The sequence below is a fragment of the Cherax quadricarinatus genome, chromosome 69 (assembly GCF_038502225.1).
Source record: "Cherax quadricarinatus isolate ZL_2023a chromosome 69, ASM3850222v1, whole genome shotgun sequence".
NCBI classification, from domain to species: Eukaryota; Metazoa; Arthropoda; class Malacostraca; order Decapoda; family Parastacidae; genus Cherax; species Cherax quadricarinatus.
This window is the reverse complement of record NC_091360.1, coordinates 3,408,047-3,430,693: the sequence shown is the minus strand read 5'-3', so window position 1 is coordinate 3,430,693 and position 22,647 is coordinate 3,408,047.

Sequence of the window (22,647 nt, the reverse complement as noted above, 5' to 3'; positions counted from 1 at the left end):
ACATCCCTGATATACCTGGTTTTGTTCTGTAATGAAAGAATAAGTAGTCACGCACCCAGGATGCTAAATGATTTTTGCCTTGGAGGTAGAAAACCGAACTGGAAAGTATTTACATGAATCGAACTTGTGTGAATACAAATTGCATAATTATCTTTCCCTAATTAGAAAAGTTTTCGATAGCAAGAAGGCTGCAGAAGATAGCACTGTGTCTTACAAGAGTGAGAGAGAGAGAGAGAGAGATAGTCCTCTATGGAAGATTGCAGCATATTATTAGTAATATTGGGAAACAAAGATACAAAGGCAGAATGGACAGTCTTTTAAGACAATTTCTCTTGGAGACAAAGCTTTTTCAGATCTTTAAAGAGTACATGGTAAACGTGGGAATATACCGGCAGGGTTAGGAACATACGAAAGGACTGATAACCTCAGTACAAATTCCTCTTGCTTGGTTTTCACCAAACAAAAGGGATTTGGCCAGCAGAAAATTCTTTTATTCCCGTGTCTCTGTGATGGTGCCCTTCGTGATGACTGAAGTTGATGCTAATAGCCTCTAGTCTGATTATGATCTTCCAGTAACTTTAGGAATACAGAGACATGAGTTTACGATTAATCCTTGGAAGAACATTGTCAGTAGTAAAAATACTGTGACATTTTCAACACAGCTAGGATATTAGGGAGTAACCTCCGAGGCATCACAGACAGGATCATAGTTGAACTCACTGGCAACTTAGTCACCGCTGCTAATGTTCGTTAGAGCTGTTTATTTTCGACTATATGCTCTAACAGCCGTTGGAAAGGCAGTTAAAATCCAGAGATTAGCTTCATTCTACACAACAGATACTATCGCAAAGTTCCAGGGAAGTTCCCAATGGTCTGATCCCCCACTCTAGATACCCTCTTGACACCTACTGTAAACCAGGGAATTGGTGAGCAAACTTGGGAACAGCAACACGGCTATAAATAACTGCAATATTTACACCAATGACAATGTTCATTCGAAGATTAACAGCAATCTAACCACGGAACGGGTGAGGTTTAAACACATGACAAGCGAGTCGTAAAACTCCAGGCCAGTGCGTAAGCCACTGGGCCAGCTGGTTACAATAAGATTCATCTACAAAAACTGACGTAAAAAATTATTCCAATTTTTTCCACCCACAAAATATATAAAATACCTGGCAAGCTAGGTGTAAAATATCGGATAAATTAAATACTGGGGAAAGACTGTGTTTCTTGCAAGTAATCATTATTTATAGGCACACATAATTATTAGGTTCCGGACTTGGTAGCCACTTGCTCTGGTAATAAGTTGCCACAGTACACACTTGTGCCAGCAATCATCGGAGTGGCTGGGAGTTTGCAAGACACTCTAACAAGTCTCGTTATAACGTGACCGACGACCAATCAGGGGCACTTCTGCTAACAATCTGGCAACCATTAATTGCGTGTAAGTTGTTCATTACCAGTGTTTAAGCATTAATTTCAATGCTAACATGTGAGGAGAAGCAACTTCCGTATACACCAAAAATGGCTAAACAGACTACGAGTGAAAAAATATCACAAATAATGGCTAAACAGACTACGAGTGAAAAATATCACCAATAATGGTTAAACAGACTACGAGTGAAAAATATCACAAATAATGGCTAAACAGACTACGAGTGAAAAATATCACCAATATGGTTAGACTACGAGTGAAAAATATCACCAATAATGGCTAAACAGACTACGAGTGAACATCAACATGAATCATTACTGACTAATGAGGACTAAGCAGATATCTGTGACCTAAATGCCTATTCGAGTTTATTCGTAAGAGAAAAATCCATGATATGTGTTTTTCCCCATGAGTCGTTCAGAGGAGTCGACCCTAGTAAACCATTTGTATAACAGTCCTCTGTTTAGCGGAAACAACGGACAAAGCCCATTGGTTACAAAATTACACATTGTAGTTACGATCTGGGAACAACAATCTGATCTCTAGCCAACACATGCTCCTCTCTGTTAGTGTGTTATTTCAAGGTTGTCCTGACGGTGATGTGGCTAGACAGTCCCTTTGGGTATTTGAAGGTCGGGTAACCTGTGGCCGCATGGAGGAACAGGTCAACATCGACTGAGCATTTACCAGTGCTCAGAGGTGCACAGCAGCAGAGAATATTTCTTTGCATGAACTTGGAACGAATAGTGTAGATCAGATAAATGGAAGCTGGTATCAAAACATACCCTCAGAGTTACTTAACCCAGGAGGCTTATAAACCCAGTATAACTCAGCAGAGTAAAGTATTATGACTTACTTCCATTTCGTGTTGTCTCCTAGGATGCGATCGACAGCAGGTACCTATTTACTGTTAAGTGAATAGTGTCTCTTTGTGTAAAGTGGCGGGAATCGAACCCAGGTTCTTTCGGTTGTGATTCGAACACACTCCCATTATCCTACCATTGGTTAGTTCGAACAAGGCACACTATCGCTACTGTCTAAAACAGGTCAAATGTTACACTGTCGACATTAATGAAGACAAAGACATTTTGCAGGAAAAAGAAAAACTTTTTTTTCTGACACAACGTTTTGCTCTGTGATAAAGCTCTGCACAGAGCGAAACTTTGCTCCAATAAAAGCTCATTCTGCAACTCGTCTTTCATTCACAGTAGTTAGGTATGTGGCTGAGTCCTGCGTTACAGTTCACATGAGACCAAGTAACTCTTATAAATTCCCTTTATTTGGTTGGTCACCGTTTAAGGGTTATCTGTGTGGTGTACCAATAATAATGGTGGCCACAATGAACACTAATAATAAAGGTGGCCACAATGAACACTAATAATAATGGTGGCCACAATGAACACTAATAATAATGGTGGCCACAATGAACACTAATAATAATGGTGGCCACAATGAACACTAATGGTGGCCACAATGAACACTAATAATAATGGTGGCCACAATGAACACTAATGGTGGCCACAATGAACACTAATAATAACGGTGGCCACAATGAACACTAATGGTGGCCACAATGAACACTAATAATAATGGTGGCCAAAATGAACACTAATAATAATGGTGGCTACAATGAACACTAATAATGATGGCCACAATGAACACTAATAATAAAGGTGGCCACAATGAACACTAATAATGGTGGCTACACTGAACACCAATAATAATGGTGGCCACAATGAACACCAGTAATAATGGCCACACTGAACACCAATAATAATGGTGGCCACAATGAACACTAATAGTGGTGGCCACAATGAACAGTAATAATGGTGGCCACAATGAACACTAATAATGGTGGCCAAAATGAACACTAATAATAATGATGGCCAAAATGAACACTAATAATAATGGTGGCCACAATGAACACTAATAATGATGGCCACAATGAACACTAATAATAATGGTGGCCACAATGAACACTAATGGTGGCCACAATGAATAATGGTGGCCACAATGAACACTAATAATGGTGGCCACGATGAACACTAATAGTAATGGTGGCCACGATGAACACTAATAATAATGGCCACAATGAACACTAATAATGATGGGGACAATGAACACTAATAATAATGGCCACAATGAACACTAATAATGATGGGCACAATGAACACCAATAATAATGGGGGCCACAATGAACACTAATAATGATGGCCACAATGAACACTAATAATAATGGTGGCCACAATGAACACTAATGGTGGCCACAATGAATAATGGTGGCCACAATGAACACTAATAATGGTGGCCACGATGAACACTAATAATAATGGTGGCCACGATGAACACTAATAATAATGATGGCCAAAATGAACACTAATAATGGTGGCCACAATGAACACTAATAATGATGGCCACAATGAACACTAATAATAATGGCCACAATGAACACTAATAATGATGGGCACAATGAACACCAATAATAATGGGGGCCACAATGAACACCAATAATGGTGGCCACAATGAACACCAATAATGGTGGCCACAATGAACACCAATAATGGTGGCCACAATGAATAATAATGGTGGCCACAATGAACACCAATAATGGTGGCCACAATGAACAATAATAATGGCCACAATGAACACCAATAATGGTGGCCACAATGAACAATAATAATGGTGGCCACAGTGAAAACGTTCTACGACTTAAAACCTTTATTAATGCATTTTTCCTTTTTTCTTTTATATTTATCCTATAAATTCAGACAATACTGTATATCCTGCATTTTATTTTTAATTTTTATTTTTTATTTAAATTTGCTTAACTCTGATTAATGATTATACTTTGTGTTTTCTACTGTATTTTTTTTTATAAATCTCTCTATTCTCTGAAATATTTAGATTTATCATATCCTTGTTCTCTCTTTTTAGTTATTTATATTTCTGTTTACCTAAGTTTCTTATTCTTAGTGATTGACTCTCCTCTTGATTCTTGGTAATTAATACGTCCTCTTATTCTTTAATAATATCTTTGAGAGGTTTCGTACATTTCTTAAACGGGCCATAAACACTAACATTTGTGTGTGTGCGTGAGTGTGTGTTCATTTATTTATGGCTGCAGGGGTTGAGTCTCGGCTCTTGGCCCCGCCTCTTCGATGATCGCTTCCAGGTTCACTCTTTTTCTGCTCCAGGAGCCTTGTGTGTGTGTGTGTGTGTGTGTGTGTGTGTGTGTGTGTGTGTGTGTGTGTGTGTGTGTGTGTGTGTGTGTGTGTGTGCGCGCCCGTTTTAGTGTGTATGATTGTTAATTTACTACTTAAAAGGAACATTGTTCATTTTAATAAAGCCTAAGAACAATAATAACAATCATAATCATAATTGTCAGATGCTGTAATATGAGGGATTTTTATTAGTTGTCGTTGTATGTGCCGGAAAATAAGTATCCTCATTTAATTAAGGAAGGCGACATTTTTAAGAATCATTAACTACAAAAAAAATATAATGGAGCCGAAATAAACAGGTGTTTCTGGTGGTAACTGGGCGTGACTTGGGTATATGGGGTCCTGCCCTTCCTGGAGCGTGTATGCTCCGCTAGACACCTATATTATTAGTAGTAATAACAGTAGTAGTAGTAGTAGTAGTAGTAGTAGTAGTAGTAGTGCTATTATTTTTTATTACACAGAGAAGTTAAAACGGAAGTACAGTACACAAATTTAGAGGGAATAATAAACGAGAGTGATGAAAGGAACGAGCGTATAACAGGTTTAATCCCAGACATCATAGTACTTAGAGACAAAACTCACGGGGATGATAACAGATGCATGTTTTTCTAGAAGAATATTGTATTCCTGAGAAGAATTGAGGGATTAGGTGAGGGGGAAGGAGTAGCACTGTTAATCAGAAGACGGTAGCTTTGAGAAGATGAGAGGAATAAACAATAGTGTATCCAACGATTGCGTAGCAAGCACATTTACGAGTGGGTGACGCAAAGTGGTAGCAGCAGTGATGTACAAACCCCCCCCCCCACTAAACAGCAGGAGACAGAGACTATGCAGCAACAGTCAAACATGGTGGTCACCAGAGCAGAAGAGGTAACGAGAGGCTATATAACTAATGCACAGCTACAAGTCAGGGGAGACTTTAACCACAAGAAATTAGACTGAGAGAATAGGGAGCTACATTGGAGACAAATGAAGAGGGCTAAGACGATGGATGTAATGAAAAACTTTGTGTTAGCATGTCCTGGATACAACCAAAGAAGGAATGAACTATCAAGGCTTCACCTAGAACTCTCCTTAAGTGATGTTGATAAAGGTGAAGTACTATATACGAGTGGTATTTAATCAATAACAACACTGCTGTCATTAATTAAATACCACTCGTTCGTGGTTACAATAACATGTATATACTGCTTGTGGAGGCTAGTACACCAAACGGGGAGTAGAATGAAATTAGCTCAGAGCTACTCACACTACAGTATGTCCTCGGATCAAGGTAAAACATCTAGCTCTGCTGGGTGCTTCATTCTTGTAGGATTGAGTGGTCCTGTAGGTTAGAGCGTCATGTGATTTTCGCTCACCATGAGGCGGGCCAAAACGACATGGGTTCGAGTCCTCGGCTAGTCGTGGGTTGTTATTGAATATATGTATAGTAGTATATATTATTCCTCAGGATGAAAGTTACACCGAAAGAAGGAGACTTTATCATATAAATTTAAGAAAATAAAGAAAATGTGATCCAGTTCCATCTATTCCCCCATATGGTGGAGCAATGTTGACCCTTTTGTACCTGTGACGTATGGGTGATAAGTAACAGGAACTTATTTTTTTTTATATTGGCACAAGTTACAGCGAGGGAAGTTATGTTACTGCAAATTTATTGAAAACTATTGGGAACGTCACGCCAAAACAGATTTGGTCCTGACAAACACAGACAGGCGCGAGCAGAGCGATATATAACACTTTCTATGTTATGTGGACATAAAACTTTACACCATGAAAAAAAGTTTAATATTTAATTTTTTTTGCTAAACATTGCCAGTATTATTATTATTATTATTATTATAATCAAGGGGGAAGCGCTAAACCCAGAGGATTATACAGCGCCTGGAGGGGGGGGGGATGTGGAAGGCATTCAGGCTTAATTTGGGAAACTGGAGCACAGATCCAATTCCCTAAATCAAGAGCCCCTCACCAACATCAAGGAACCTTCCTTGAGGGGTACATTGCCAGTAAAGAATCGAGTTCGTCTACATTTTTGCTTCTTTCCATCCTAGTGGTTGCATTAGTGACTCCTGAGAGACATTTGGAAGCACTAAATACCACTGAGAGAGGCTGGGAAACACTGGTAAATATTAGTTATAATGGAGAATTATTGGAAGACACTGGGAATATTGGAAGGCACTAGAGAGTAGTGGGGGAGCAATGAGAGATAATGAGAGATATTTGAAATCATTGAATGACCTTTGGGAAACACTGAAAAATCGAAAGGAAATTTTGACAAAAATGGAAAACTATAGGAAAGACTAGGATTGTGTGTGATAAATTGAATGACATTGTGAAACACTGAGAAACAAGGTCACCAGTTGCCAAGATCACCAACTGCCAAGCTCACCAGCTGACAAGGTCACCAGTTGACAAGATCACCAGTTGACAAGATCAGTTGACAAGATCACCAGCACACAAGGTCAGCTGCCAAGATCACCAGTTGACAAGATCACCAGTTGACAAGGTCGCCAGCTGACAAGGTCACTAGCTGACAAGATCACCAGTTGACAAGATCACCAGTTGACAAGATCACCAGTTGACAAGATCACCAGTTGACAAGATCACCAGTTGACAAGGTCACCAGTTGACAAAGTCACTAGCTGACAAGTTCACCAGTTCAAAGCGACTTGCTTGTCTTTTTCCTGATTTTTTTTATTTCTTTTAGCGCATTCCACCTGTGCCTCAGCCAGTTCGCATTTGCTGCGCCACAGAACGGCAGTAAAAATTCTTTTCCAGCTTGAGCAATATCTTTGTGTGTTATTTGGGTCACTGAAGTCCTTGACCACCTGTTGCAGGTGCTCTTCCTCTTCAGAATTCTGAATACGATTTTTTTCACTCTTCACATGGCGGAATGGCGCTGACGTTGTACGAGTATTAGAGCCAGTGATAGCGTGATGGATCAGAAGGCATCTCTTTGTCTCTTTGTTCTTTCTGCAGTGATCTGGTGTTAAAAAAAGTTAACAGTTATCCCTGGCCTTTAAAGTCATTTTTCTATATTTTGTATATTGTACGTCTATTTTTTGAGGGTTTCTGACTTTCAACTGCTGGACTTGCTTCATCTCAACAGAAAAAAAGGCCTTATTGATTTTAAGATCAAATTCGCCTAAAAATAGACAATTTCATATAAGATTAATCACACGAAATATATGCTCCCATTCGACTTCGCCTGCCTTGAACGGGCATAAAAAATAATCATACAATCGACAAGTATTCTGATGGACTATATTCATTTCTCAGATTGTATATGATTTCTTGTGCAATTACTGTAGCTAATCATACATCAGATCAGCAGGAAAACTTTAATCACACAAAACATGAGAGATGTGTTAGGTATGAACGAGATAATTCTGCAGTTTTCCATCATCTTACGAGCTCTAATCATAATATTTATTGGGAACCCTTATAAGGTCTTTCGATTCTGGTGAAAGGCCTTTGATCTAAGGAATTTTGGCTATCCTTCCTTTCCTTTGATCAGTCCTTGATTACGTCTTGTTCCTCAGGCGCTGAATGTTAGATATGAGTTTTTAGAACTCAATGGATGCTCTTCCAATGACTCTTCCAACACTTTCCAGACACTATGTTCTCTCTTTGAGGACATGGAAAGTGTCTGGAAGTTTCCATGTCGTCTTGTTCACACGTTCGACATCCTTTGATACTTTCCATGTACTCTCCCTGACACTTTATTCATCCTTTGACACTGTTCTCATCTGCTTCCCGCATCATTTTTACATTAAGCAACTTGGAGCTCCTATACCTACTGTATGATGCTTCAACATCTCATTAAACATTACTAAAATCAATGCATCTTTCTCTATCTTTCACATCTCTTCTACTTTTATCCCTTTATCCCCTTCACCTCTTTTCTTCCATCTCCTCCCACCTCCATCTTCTTTCTGCCCCTGTATTCCCTTCTCCTTCCCACCTGAATTTTTTTCTATTTTCTTCTCTCACATTCTCTTCCTTCCCTCAACTTTTTTCTCCCTTCAGTTTTTTTCACCTTTCCCTTCCTCATCTCTTCCTCCTACTTTCCCCTTTCTCTCTCTCCTTCATAAGAGGGCCGTCGTGTTCACCACACGCCCAAGCCTCCTACCTGCCAGGGTCTGCATTAGCGTGATTATCGTCAAGGTCTCTACGGAATATTAGGATGATCCTGGGATGTTATTTCCCGAACAGGCTGTGTCACGTACGATGCCAGCCACGGACGGAATATGCCACGGAGGCGATGTTGCCGTGTTATTATACCAATTAGATTAACCTAATGTGCGTGGGATGGCGGTGGCCTCCGCCTTACTCTACTGATGAGATTTAATTAACAGTATAACTTTTACTGCCAATATTGCTAGTCTTTTTCCATAGCAGGGATCTCAAATAGGCGATGGCAGCTAGCTAACGTGTCTATCTCTTGATTAGAGAACGGAGGATCGACCCTCTACCTAAACTTAGTGAAAAACAGTTTTGAGGATAAATATTGTTTCTATATTTAATAAATATAAAAAACACGAACTATTTACATTACCTCAAATTAGTGATCCCTATACTTTTTCATATATGCATTTTAAATGAAATATCTTTGAGGGGGAAAAAATGAATTTCTCCACGAAACTATTTAAATGTTATTTTTTATCAGTCTTATGTTGCAGTTCGGAGAACTATTTGGATTATTTTGTCAACATGCTTCTAGCAAGACAGCAATTGAGGGAATAACAGTGAACATGTATCCTCTTTACTTGAATCACGAAATCGTAATGACACGATTGCAAACAAACCATGCCACGGGAGGGGTTAGAACCCGCGATCAGAGAGTCTTAAAACTCCAGACCGACGCGTTAGCCACTCTGATCGCGGGTTCTAACCCCGCCCGTAGTACGGTATGTTTCCTCTTTTTATGGTCGCCGCACCTCGATGGAAAACAGTAGGAGAGTTAAAAGATATATAATTTTTTGTAACCTTGCGTACCATAATGCCCAAGATTGTTAAGATGACTTATTAATGGGAATTAACACAACATCAAGTGTTAAGAGGGAATATAAGAGAAAAACCAGGTTCACTGATACAAGTGAAAAACCTTTGATGCAGTAAATTAAACCTGATCTCTCTTTAATTGGATCGAAATGATAGCCTCCCTTTCTCTCAGGCGCTGTACGACCTCTACGGTCTAGCATTTCCCCCATTAATACAATTATTATTTTTAACATTATGATAATAATTTACTGCTGTTACTACTAAATAAAAGCACTGAACCAGCTGTTTCAGCAAGCAACTGTCAGCTATATGAAATATACTTTATGTACGAAGTGACTGAATGCTTTTACTGGGAAGCTGAATGTATACAGTGTGTAAGTGTACCCTGTAAATGTTAATAGAAAGGCAGCTACAGTTTTAATAATTGTAGAAATTATAACAGAAAGTGGGTAGTAGCAGGAACAGTAGTGATACTAGTAGTAGTAGTAGTAGCAGGAACAGTAGCGATACTAGTAGTAGTAGCAGCAGGAACAGTAGTGATACTAGTAGTAGTAGCAGCAGGAACAGTAGAGATACTAGTAGTAGTAGTAGCAGGAACAGTAGTGATACTAGTAGTAGTAGTAGTAGGAACAGTAGTGATACTAGTAGTAGTAGCAGGAACAGTACTGATACAAGTAGTAGTAGTAGCAGGAACAGTAGTGATACTAGTAGTAGTAGCAGGAACAGTACTGATACAAGTAGTAGTAGTAGCAGGAACAGTAGTGATACTAGTAGTAGTAGTAGCAGGAACAGTAGTGATACTAGTAGTAGTAGCAGGAACAGAACTGATACTAGTAGTAGTAGTAGTAGTAGGAACAGTAGTGATAGTAGTAGTAGCAGCAGGAACAGTAGTGATACTAGTAGTAGTAGTAGGAACAGTAGTGATACTAGTAGTAGTAGCAGCAGGAACAGTAGTGATACTAGTAGTAGTAGTAGCAGGAACAGTAGTGATACTAGTAGTAGTAGTAGCAGGAACAGTAGTGATACTAGTAGTAGTAGTAGCAGCAGGAACAGTAGTGATACTAGTAGTAGTAGCAGCAGGAACAGTAGTGATACTAGTAGTAGTAGCAGGAACAGAACTGATACTAGTAGTAGTAGTAGTAGGAACAGTAGTGATACTAGTAGTAGTAGTAGCAGGAACAGTAGTGATACTAGTAGTAGTAGTAGCAGGAACAGTATTGATACTAGTAGTAGTAGTAGCAGCAGGAACAGTAGTGATACTAGTAGTAGTAGTAGTAGGAACAGTAGTGATACTAGTAGTAGTAGTAGCAGGAACAGTAGTGATACTAGTAGTAGTAGTAGCAGGAACAGTAGTGATACTAGTAGTAGTAGTAGCAGCAGGAACAGTAGTGATACTAGTAGTAGTAGTAGTAGGAACAGTAGTGATACTAGTAGTAGTAGTAACAGGAACAGTAGTGATACTAGTAGTAGTAGTAGTAGCAGCAGGAACAGTAGTGATACTAGTAGTAGTAGTAGTAGGAACAGTAGTGATACTAGTAGTAGTAGTAGCAGGAACAGTAGTGATACTAGTAGTAGTAGTAGTAGCAGGAACAGTAGTGATACTAGTAGTAGTAGTAGCAGCAGGAACAGTAGTGATACTAGTAGTAGTAGTAGTAGCAGACAGTAGTGATACTAGTAGTAGTAGCAGCAGACTCATTAGTGGTAGAAGAAACAATTTTAATGTCGCTAGTAAAAAACAGTTGTCCACTATAATGTTTCTTGATGTTGGTGAGGGGCTCTTGATCTAGGGAATTAGCTGCGTGTAACCTATTCACCACCAGTCAAGAATATTATAATCCCTAAAATAGGGATACATACTGAGAAACATATCCCGGTGCATATCTCCACTCATTTATTCAGTATTTATAACACGCAAAAAAAATGAAAATAATGACAGTACGAATTTACGTAAATTTCATTATATTTATATAAATTATATTAAAGGGCGTTTTAAAAAAAAGCTGTGAAATGCATTTATAAAATCTTAATTAAATTATAAACCTAAATTCAGTTAAAATATTAGTGTCAGTTTGGAAAAAAATAATAAACTAGCCATTATTTATGTTGCAATTAATTATATAAATTAGCTTACTGCTTTCATAATAAAAAAGAAACTGGAGTCTCTTTTACAGTAAAACAAACAAAGGCAAGAAAAACAACACAAACACAGGCAAGAAGAACACAGCACAGGCAAGAAAACACAACAAATTCAAGTAAGATCGACACATGTCCTCGGATGACGGTAAAACACCTAGCTCTGCTGAGTGCGTGATTCTTGTAGGATTGCTTGGTCCTGTGGGTTAGAGCGTCATGTGTGATTTTCGCCCACTATGAGGTGGGCCAAAACGACATGGGTTCGAATCCTCGGCTAGTCGCAGTGTTGTTATTGATCCAGTACCATTCGTTCGTGGTTACAATAATGTATATATATATATATATATATATATATATATATATATATATATATATATACAGTGGTCTCTCGATTATCGACGGTAATCCGTTCCTGGAAGCCGGTCGATTATCGAAATGGTCGATTTACGAATCAATTTTCCCCATAAGAAATAATGTAAATTCAATTAATCCGTTCCTGACACCCAGAAGTATTAAAACAAAAAAATTTTTTACATGAAATATTCATGTAGTACATAAACAATACAATGGGAAATGATGAATGAAACATTAACAGCATAACACTTACCTTTATTGGAGATTCTTCTTAGTGTATGGGAGACTGGAGGAGGAGAGAGTGGATTGTTTATAGTTTGGAAGGGGAATCCCCTTCCAGCAACACCTCAGGTACCATTTGCTTTTCTGGGGTTGCTTCTTTTCTCTGTTTCTTAATGCCAATAGGACCAGCTTGAGAGTCACTGGAGTCCTGTCTCGCAAAATAACTGTGCAGAGAGCTCTGTTTCTGGCGTCTCTTTAAAACTTCCCTAAAATGGGCCAAGACTCTGTCACTGTACAAGTTGCCGATATGGCTTGCAACATCCTTCTCTGGGTGATGTTTCTCCATAAATCTTTCCATCTTACCCCACATAGTAAAAATCTCCTTAATTTCTGAAGAAGGCACCTTCTTCCATCTCTCTTCCTCCTCCTCTGCACTAGCATTAGCACAGAACATTAGCGTCAGCCTGTCTTTCATAGGCTTGTGTCCTGGCATTGACTTTTCCTCTTGTGTAATGAAGGTCCTCTTTGGCATTTTCTTCCAGAAGAGGCCTGTTTTGTCACAATTGAACACTTGTTCAGGTTTCAGTCCTTCAGCCTCTATGTACTCCTGGAATTCATGCACATATTTTTCAGCCGCCTTGTGGTCCGAACTGGCAGCCTCACCATGCCTTACCACACTGTGTATGCCAGTACGCTTCTTAAATCTCTCAAACCAGCCTTTGCTGGCCTTAAAATCACTCACTTCACCACTATTTGCAGGCAATTTATTTACCAAATCTTCATGCAACTGCCTAGCCTTTTCACAAATAATCGAGGTCATAAGACTGTCTCCTGCTAATTGTTTCTCATTTATCCACACCAATAATAACTTCTCAACCTCTTCCAGTACTGGTGATCTCATTTTTGTCAGCATATTTACCCCCTTTGCAACAACAGCGTCCTTGATTTCCTTTCTCATGGCTATGATGGAAGATATGGTTGAATGATTTTTGTTATACATCCTCGCCAGTTCGCCCACACGTACGCCACTATCATATTGTTCAATGATGTTTTTCTTAAATTCAATGGTATTTCTCACCTTCTTTACCAAAGGTTTGGCACTAGGAGCTTTCTTTGGAGCCATGGTAGCTTATTTAGCACTTAAATAACTTGCAAGCACTAAAATAAATGAAATATGAAATATTTCACTGGAGCACGTGAGAGGACCGCCGCTAACTGGTAAACAATGGCACACTGCCTGGGAAGGAAGGCTGAGGCGGGTTGAGGCCCGCTTACCTCGTGCATACGCATCTGGGACGACGGGTCGAGACGGGTCGATAAACGAATTTCAGTCAATTTCCGAGTCAATATTTTGTCGAAAAAAACGGTTGATTTCCGAAATGGTCGACTTTCAGGCCAGTCGATTATTGAGGGACCACTGTATATATATATATATATATATATATATATATATATATATATATTTATATATATATATATATATGTCGTGCCGAATAGGCAGAACTTGCGATCTTGGCTTAAATAGCAATGCTCATCTTGCCATATAAGACAAGTGAAAATTTGTGTATGCAATAATTTCACCAAAATCATTCTGAACCTACCAAAAAAAATATATTTGATTGTGTTTGTTTAGTATTAAATTATTGTAAACGTATTTAAAATATATTTAGTTGGGTTAGGGTAAAATAAATTGCTCTTGTTATAATGTTAGGTTAGCTTTCTAAGATTCTTTTGGTCCAAAATTAAAAATTTTTGCATTAACATTAATGAAAAAAATATATCTTTAAATGTATAAGAGAAAATTTCAGAAAGGACTTAATTTTAAATGAGTTCTTGTTAATTGGCCAGTTTTACATATTCGGTACGACAGATATATATATATATATATATATATATATATATATATATATATATATATATATATATATATATATATATATATATACAACGTCACATGCAAGAAAATTTATTAATTTATTGCATGTGGAAATGTAATTTAAAATATTTTCAGAGAGAAAAGCCCAGTTAATCATATTCGACATGGAAATATGTCCCTTAAGCTCATTATTATAATGAAGTCATTAGTTACATCAAATTAAACAATTATAGTTCTCATGGGATGTAATGCAGTCAGCAGTTCACTTTGCTGATATAAGTACACAGCAAAACAACCCCTATTTGCATATTTCCAGTGAGTGACCGCTCTGTAATGGATTTCTGCATTTTCAAATAATATTTCTGGAAAAAAGAGGTATTCGCTTTTTTCATGGTTGCACAGAATATTAAATAATAAGTTCCTTGTACCATGAACATGGGAAAAATTATGTGTAGCACGAGTGCATATGTTTTACACTGATTGTTCAGATTGTGTACACACGTGTGTGTGTGTGTGTGTGTTTGTGTGTGTGTGTGTGTGTGTGTGTGTGTGTGTGTGTGTGTTAGGAAGTTTTTTTTAGTCATATAAAGTTGTCAGAAAGTGGAAAAATCTGGAGAGTGATGTAGTGGAGGTAGGATCCATACAAATCTTTATGAAGAGGTTCGATGAAGCTCTTGGAGCAAAGAGAGAGTAACCTAGTAGCGACTAGTAAAGAGGCGACGTCAGAAGCTGTGACTCGGCCCTTGCAACTACAGTTAGGCGAGTACAGTGAATTTGAATATAATGAATATTTCGTGGCTCTTAATTCACATAAATGCTTCTATGATTATTATTTATTTTTCGTAAAGGATTTCCCAAAAATATTTTTTTTTTGATAATTTGCAATACTTAGACACACGGGATTCATTGATATTTGTTCGAAATAAATTAAAAGACTAACTGAATACTACTAAAGTGATTATCTTCAATTTAAGTATACAACGAAATGTACGGAATCTTCAAGGTCGTGGATTCAAACTTCAAGGCCATGAACTCAAAATACCAAGGTCGTGGGGCTTAAACTTCAAAGTGGACGACTTTAAATAGCAAACTCTAAAATTTTAACACATGTCATTTCCTGGAGTTATTACTGTTTTGGCAGATTTATTTACGAGTGTGTTTATGTTACCTCTAATAACCCTGCTCGATCCGATTACCGCGACTGTCCAATCAGGTGGATCTAACTTCCATGGCTATAAAAACCTTATTGCATTTTCTCCTGTTACCTCGAAATCTAAATCGCTTTAGAGCTTACGGGACAGATGAACGTCCAACCCTTTTTCATAAAAAAATGTACACTGAAATCGCTGCTGACTCATAAAATAGAATTGAAAAAAAGTAACGATGTCACGGTCTACCCAGGACTATTATGAAGTTGCTGTCCAGCACGGATACGGTGTTGTGAGTTGGAAGTTGTTTCTCCCTCGGTACTGTGGGTTGTAAATTATTCCAGCCACGGAATTGTTGGTTAATTGTTCAAGCAATGGTATTGTGAGTTGTCAATTCAGCCATTCTGTTGTGGGTTGTCAATTTTCGCTTCCACGGTATTGTGGGTTTGTTGTCAATTGTTCCTGTCACGGTATTGTGGGTTGTCAATTGTTCCTGTCACAGTATTGTGGGTTGTCAATTGTTCCTGTCCCGGTATTGTGGGTTTGTTGTCAATTGTTCGTGTCACGGTATTGTGGGTTTGTTGTCAGTTCGTGTCACGGTATTGTGGGTTTGTTGTCAATTGTTCGTGTCACGGTATTGTGGGTAAGTTGTCTGTTATTCCATCTAAAGTATTGTGGGCAAGTTGAGAATTGGTCTTGCCACGGAATCGTAACTTTTTTTTAATCTGGAAGTTATGAAATAGTTTCATTTCTGGTATATATTTGCTTTCTTATTTCTTCCTGAGAGGAAATCTAACTTTGTTATACCTAGATGAAATCGGGCCTTTAGAAGGAAGACTTCTCGTTAACTCTAGATGCATCCCAACCCAAAGGAAGAGGAATTATCTTCGATAAACCTAGATGGAACCTAACCCAGAGGAAGAGGAATTATCTTCGATAAACCTAGATGGAACCTAACCCAGAGGAAGAGGAATTATCTTCGATAAACCTAGATGGAACCTAACCCAGAGAAAGAGGAATTATCTTCGTTAAACCTAGATGGAACCTAACCCAGAGGAAGAGGAATTATCTTCGTTAAACCTAGATGGAACCTAACCCAGAGGAAGAGGAATTATCTTCGTTAAACCTAGATGGAACCTAACCCAGAAGAAGAGGAATTATCTTCGATAAACGTAAATGGAACCCAACCCAAAGGAAGTGGAATTATCTTCGATAAACCTAGATGGAACCCAACCCAGAGGAAGAGGAATTATCTTCGTTAAACCTAGATGGAACCCAACCAAGAGGAAGAGGAATTATCTTCGTTAAACCTAGATGGAACCTAGACTTGAATAAAAAAAAGGTCTCCAACCTTGAGGAAGACTGCTTTTTAAAGACGAAATTGTGCTCAGTCATGAAAACTTTTCTTCTCAAGACCCTCAGAAAAACACATTCCATAACAGAAAAATTTATGTTCATGTAAGGAAATTGAACCCAACCCTCAAAAGAAATATTTTTCTTCTTAGAAAGGAGACCGAGCAAAGTCTTAGACTTCATTTTTGAAGAGGATGATGCGACAAGCCTTAATTAAAAAGACTTTTTTTTTTAAAGCCAAGACAAAGCTCATCCTTGACTGAAACTGAGCTCAGCTCAAAGTTTTTCTTAACTAAGACTTAAGCTTGGGAAAAGCTCTGAAGAAGAGGGCTTTCTTTCCTGGGAGCCAGTTCACTTTATCTCAGCTTTCTCCTAAGTTATGTACTCTATTATAACCAGACATATCCAACACCTTGAAAGGAACAAGTATATTTATGAAACAATTTATATTTCGTCATAAATTTTCTTTCTCGTCTTGCATTTTTAAGTTTCTTTAAATCTGTTGATACTTTCGCTGGTCAAAATGCCTCTGAACCAGTTAACATTTCATTCCTAAATAACATTTCATTCCTTTTTTATTTAGTAAATCTGAGTTCGTTTGTAGAGATAACTTATTATTATTATTATTATTATTATTATTATTATTCGAATTTTAGTTACAGCTCACTCCCTAATCGCTTTATGACTTCATAATAATAATAATAATAATAATAATAATAATAATAATAATAATAATAAAAGATAATCTAAAAATAATAATATAATTACGCTTTCTCGTGAGAAGGAATGAGAAACTTGTAGTTGTCGACAGCAAATGGATTTTCCATATTTCCCATTAGATCCCTTTTGAGATACTGGTGACAATAGTTGCCTTCCTTCCTTGTGTGTGTGTGTGTGTGTGTGTGTGTGTGTTAGTTAGTTACCATTTTGTCCTAGGCACATGTCGATTAGACACAAGGCCTGTTGTGTGTGTGTAGGTGTGTGTGTGTGTGTGTACTCACCTATTTGTACTCACCTATTTGTGGTTGCAGGGGTCGAGTCTTAGCTCCTGGCCCCGCCTCTTCACCGGTTGCTACTGGGCCCTCTCTCTCCCCGCTCCATGAGCTTTATCAAACCTCGTCTTAAAACTGTGTATGGTTCCTGCCTCCACTACGTCATTTTCTAGGCTATTCCACTGCCTTACAACTCTATGACTGAAGAAATACTTCCTAATATCTCTGACTCATTTGTGTCTTCAACTTCCAATTGTGGCCTCTTGTTTCTGTCCCCTCCCTGGAACATCCTGTCTTTGTCCACCTTGTCTATTCCACGCAGTATTTTATATGTCGTTATCATGTCTCCCCTGACCCTCCTGTCCTCCAGTGTCGTCAGGCCGATTTCCCTTAATCTTTCTTCATAGGACATTCCCCTTAGCTCTGGAACTAACCTTGTGGCAAACCTTTGTACTTTCTCTAGTTTCTTGACGTGCTTTATCAAGTGCGGGTTCCAAACAGGTGCTGCATACTCCAGTATGGGCCTGACATACACGGTGTACAGTGTCTTGAACGATTCCTTACTAAGGTATCGGAATGCTGTTCTCAGGTTTGCCAGGCGCCCATATGCTGCAGCAGTTATCTGATTGATTGTGTGTGTGTGTGTGTGTGTGTGTGTGTGTGTGTGTGTGTGTGTGTAATTGCCCACCAGTAATCCTGTTTACTGTCGTACTAAGTACAGAAATATTTTAGATTCCATTCTGTACCTGTCTCTTGTTTGTTTTACTCAGTACTTCCTACAGTTTATTTATCTTCTATAACCCTTATAACTCCTAAAATTTCTATAACTCCCATAACTTACATAACCCCTCTGATGCTCGAAAAATACTTCTTGATGTCTGTAAGAGTCATAGGGATGTCTGCTTTATCTTATAGTCCCGAAATTGTAGTCTTTCTACTTGCTAGAGAAACTAGTGTGTTAGATGGAACACTATGGAACAGTGGAACAGTGTCATAGACACTGCTTGCAGACCAAGACTTAACTTGGTCAATAACAACACTTGTTCTGCAGTGTCTGTGTAAACTATTTGCAATAGAACATTTCGTTCATTACTTTGTACGTAGTGATCATGGCTCCGCTCTTTAGGTTTTTCTTTTAAGCGTTGTAGTTCTATTTTACTTATTCCTCACAAATTTTCTCAAATTTTATTGCAAATCTTTGTCCTTAAACAGATTATGTTAATTTAGGAATGACTCGCGTACCTCCTCCATCGTGCCAACCACACCCATATGCAGGCATACACTCCTCCATACTGACTCCAACTCTTTGCTTGTAATAAAGTTGGTAGAATTACCGACAATATGTAAAGTAAAAGGACACAAGTGCAACTAATGTGACATTTATTGTAGCAACGTTTCGCTCTCCAGGAGCTTTATCAAGCCATTACAAACAATACATGGACACAGAGGGTATATAAAGGCTCAGAGTGAGGTGAATACTAGTGAGGTACCATTTCGATGTTCACTAGTGGTAGTAGTAGTAGTAGTAGTGGTAGTGACAAAAGCAATTAATTCGTACATGAGTAAAAGGATATAAAAGCTATTACTTGGGTAACATAAAAATAGGTTGTCCAACCTATTTTTATGTTACCCAAGTAATAGCTTTTATATCCTTTTACTCATGTACGAATTAATTGCTTTTGTCACTACCACTACTACTACTACTACTAGTGAACATCGAAATGGTACCTCACTAGTATTCACCTCACTCTGAGCCTTTATATACCCTCTGTGTCCATGTATTGTTTGTAATGGCTTGATAAAGCTCCTGGAGAGCGAAACGTTGCTACAATAAATGTCACATTAGTTGCACTTGTGTCCTTTTACTTTACAACTCTTTGCTTTATCCAACTCCACCATTCTGCGTCAACCTCCAGTCTGCCTCGCATCACATCAAGCTCCTCTCAGAGTGCACCTTTATTCCTTCACAACTGCAGCTCTCTCCCTGCAAAATATAATTACAACGACGAAAGCAAATTAATAAGCAGATCAGAGTTACATTTTTTGCAGCAACATGCCACAATACTGTATCTAATATTCATGATAGTCTAGATGATCTCTAGTAAATTTTAATCACTACATCGAATTCTAGCTTTGAAAAAGAATACCTCCCCCCCCAAAAAAAAAATGGTAGCTTTTATCATTAACCAATTTAACAGAGGTAAAACTAGTTCTTTATTAAATAATTGAAGTTAGCTCTTTTAAAGAGTGGATATAAATGTCTGGGTTTATACACTGAGAGGTGTATACCTCTCTCTGTGTGTGTGTATATATATATATATATATATATATATATATATATATATATATATATATATATATATATATATATATATATATTATAAAGTGTGACGGGATTCAGGAAAAGCAGTTAGCCGGACTTGAGTCCTGGAGGTGGAAAGTACAATGCCTCCACTTTAAAGGAGGGGTTTGGGATGTGTGCTGTTTGGAGTGACATCTCAACTCTCGTGTCTGAGGGCCTCTGCAAAGACAGTGATTGTGTGTGAATGATTTTGAAAGTGTTGAATGATGGTGAAAGTGTTACTCTTTTGGTCACCCTGCCTTGGTGGGAGACGGCCGACGCATTGATCAAAATCAGCTGTAGGAATCAGATGTAAAAATATGTCAAAATAACATAAATAAAAAGAGAAAAATGCAGAATAAAAATATAATACAATAAAATATAACTAGAAACAAAGTAGCTACTGTAAAGAGCCTCAACTGTATGGAATTAGAACGACAGAACAACACAGTAAACGATTTTATGTCCATTGTGTGGTCTGTAGCTTCACTATGTTGGCCGATAGCATTAAATGGAGCACTAACTAAACAACTGAGTACACCTCCATTCAGTGCCATTCAGTGCCATTCGCCAGTGGAAATAAGTCACTCTGTCTGACTTTTTTGGGTTATCCTAGGTTCTCTACACATATGCTGCTATGTATGATAATTCTATGTAACTGTATTTGTGTATACCTGAATAAACTTACTTACTTACTTACACTCGACTGACATGATGCACCGTATTGTGTAGCCGATCTAATAGCTTAGAGTTGCCAAGTCTTCCTTATGTAATAACGAACTTTCAGTAGTTTCTTTGTTTCTGTTTTTACTTTATTTTAGTTTAGTTTTATTCCTTTTTTGTTGCTGTTGTTTCTGCTCTTTTGCTTATGTCCATTTCATGATCAGCACACGTTTAGATCTGATTCTTACAGTTGGTATTATTTGATTTTGTTCAGTACCTGATGACGGAGAGAGTTAACACCGAATCTAGTCGTAAATATATGATTTTCAAGTGGCAGTGCAGATTTCCATCAATATTCAGTGTGTGAGTGTGTGTGTGTGTGTGTGTGTGTGTGTGTGTGTGTATATATATATATATATTATATATATATATATATATATATATATATATATATATATATATAATATTATATATATATATGCGCAAAACAACCACTGTGAAAGAATAGAGAAATTCCAAACGCTTTCGTGACTACTCACATTATCAATTATTTAATAACATTGTTCCTTGATAATGTGAGTAGTCACGAAAGCGCTTGGAATTTCTCTAGTCTTTCACAGTGGTTGTTTTGCATATTCTGAAATCACCTGTTTACTGTGATATATATATATATATATATATATATATATATATATATATATATATATATATATATATATATATATATACATATATATATATATACATATATATGCAATAAGATCACAGTAAACAGGTGATTTCAAAATATGCAAAACAACCACTCTGAAAGAATAGAGAAATTCCAAGCGCTTTCGTGACTACTCACATGTATATATAATGTGAGTAGTCACGAAAGCGCTTGGAATTTCTCTATTCTTTCAGAGTGGTTGTTTTGCATATATATATATATATATATATATATATATATATATATATATATATATATATATATATATATATATATATATAGCATGATGCATTGGACATAGCTAATACAGATATACCTTTTCCTCGTAGCTAATGAAGGACATTATTCCCTGTAGACCAAGTGGTGAACACATGTTTGATGTTATTGGGATAAGATAGGTAGTAGCAAGGGAAAATGGGGGATGAGAAAGAGTAGATGAGAATGGTAAGAGGGAGAGAGAGGAGGTAGCAGTGATAAGAGATGGAGATTGCTCTGCCTCTGAAGGGAGAACTTGTGTGTGCTAAGAGGAAGAGAACCTCTATCGAGGGACACATAAACAGTGTCTTAATATGACAATGACTTGGGCAACAAGCCAACATGCGTGTATCAAAACACGTAATGCAGATTAAGTCTTTGTTTTCGCAAAGGACTGAGTTCTGTAAAGCTCATTGCTGAGTGTAATGTCTAAAATAGAGGCTTACACTACCTTGCTTGTTATCATATTCACCGCCCTGCTCTATTGTAGTCCGACGCTCTAAATACCTGAGAGAAAGAGATCAGTTAATTTGTAAGGCAGCAACGACCCATTGTGAAGCCGTGTTGAGATTTTTATATTCCGAGGTGACTAACAACTGTTCTACAGCCGCAAAATTTTGATTACACTTTTATTATTATTATTATTATTATTATTATTATTATTATTATTATTATTATTATTATTAGGTGAGTACAAATAGGAAGCGCGTCTGTCTGGCGCTCAGCAGACGGAGGATCGAGCCTCTATTACGTCTTGCGCTGAATGACCCACATGGGTCTAGCGCTTAACATGAATTAAATAATTTTATTATTATTATTATTATTATTATTATTATTATTATTATTATTATTATTAATTTTATTATTATTATTATTATTGGTAGTAGTAGTAGTAGTCCCAATATTACATTAACATCAATATTAGTAATAGTGTT